The sequence below is a fragment of the Schistocerca nitens genome, chromosome 4 (assembly GCF_023898315.1).
Source record: "Schistocerca nitens isolate TAMUIC-IGC-003100 chromosome 4, iqSchNite1.1, whole genome shotgun sequence".
In the NCBI taxonomy this organism is placed as follows: domain Eukaryota; kingdom Metazoa; phylum Arthropoda; class Insecta; order Orthoptera; family Acrididae; genus Schistocerca; species Schistocerca nitens.
Genome location: NC_064617.1, coordinates 572,551,098 through 572,552,649, shown reverse-complemented (window position 1 = coordinate 572,552,649; position 1,552 = coordinate 572,551,098). Strand labels below are relative to the sequence as shown.

The following is a 1,552-nucleotide window of genomic DNA, read 5'->3' as shown; positions in this document are numbered from 1 at the left end:
GCCCTGCCCTTACTTCCTTGCGTCAAATTCCTTCAGACTGGGTCTTGCTATGTTGAAGGAAGAAAAGGCAGTCACTTCACCTAATGTGGCGTTCACGACAAGTATATTAATTTACTTTCAATGGAAATAATACAAATGGCAAAAAGTCGGTTTCCTAATCTCTTGGTTGCAGATACCAGAAGAGAGATAACTGTCATGGGCCACAATTTTTTAAAAGAAATTTGATATACTTCTTATTACGTTATTTTCCAAAACAACAATTTCCTCACCAAATACCTCGTTCTATACATCTTTAATAATTTAGAGACGTTTGAAATAAGTGAAACATCCATTTATTTATATATACGAAGACAGTAAATTGTTCTCGAAAGAACAGTTACTGTTGTTGACCGAGCAGCTTTTCCCTGGAGTAAATGATAACTAACTGAAAACCTCAGCTGCCGACAAGTGTTGATATACCTCGATGTGGACAGCTGAAAATGTGTGCCTCAACCGGGACTCGAACCCGGGATCTCCTGCTTACATGGCAGACGCTCTAACCATCTGAGCCACCGAGGACACAGATGAATAGCGCGGGAAGCGTGCAAGGGATAAGTGCCTGCAGTCCTTCTCACGGAAATTTATATGCGATACGTTTTAAAATTGCAGCATTTCCTTTCCTGAAAAGCGGTGACTGTCGCTAAAATGGGAATCTGCTAGACAGCTTTCTTGACACCGGATAGTCAAGAAAGCATCAGTTTTCATTTCTTACTGGCGGAATGATATTAAGCTTAGACCTTTTCCTTGATCACAGTTGGAACGACAATTGCGATAGTTCGAATCGTAGAACCCATAGTTCAAATCGTAGGAATGAAGCGTAGCTTACTACGTTTTCATTGCGCGTTGAAGCGATAGCCATAGCGTCTGAGGCTTCAGAGCCAAGCAAGTAAAATATAGCCTAATCGGTTGGTCAATGTAATCTGGCGACTGACCGTAATTGTAAGGGACTGCTTTTCCACTAAAGTCCAGTTAAAACCTGAAGGCGACTGTCCCCCTTGGGTGCTATCCAATAGATAATGCCCGAAAGAGCACATTTGGCTGACTGGAATGGTTTCCTGACCAATTTGTTTGTGTAATCTCGCCAAAATCTATATATCTAAAAAATTTTATCATGGACAACAGGATGAAACGCAGCGTAACTATCATAAAACACAGCTACGAGCGCGTACTGAAAAGTAATAACTCCGAATTTTTTATTCCGTTATGCACATCGATTGAGGTGTTATATTCAAGAATGGTACTCGGTCGACTTCCCCACTTCACTGACCGAAGTTGCATCCCTCTGCTGCTAGAGCGCTCCGAATTATGGCGTGTAACACGGCGAGGTGTAATGTAACTATGTCGGTGAGTGAGGAACAGCATGATGTAACCGAGCTTCTAACGCAGAAAACGTGTATCCAGTTCATATCCGCTGACCAAAGAGAGCTGTGTAAATTGATGATTATATGGCAATCAGTAATGTGTGACACTGAATTCGTCGTGCACGTAATGCAGAAAATGATGGTGCTAAACT

The 1,552-nt window shown here is 41.8% G+C and overlaps 1 non-coding gene across 1 annotated transcript; it reads right to left on the bottom strand.

Moving 5' to 3' along the window:
• Positions 1-484: 484 nt before the first annotated feature.
• On the bottom strand, positions 485-558 carry Trnat-ugu (transfer RNA threonine (anticodon UGU)). The gene has a single exon. It is a non-coding gene; the product is annotated as a tRNA-Thr (tRNA).
• Positions 559-1,552: the final 994 nt, after the last annotated feature.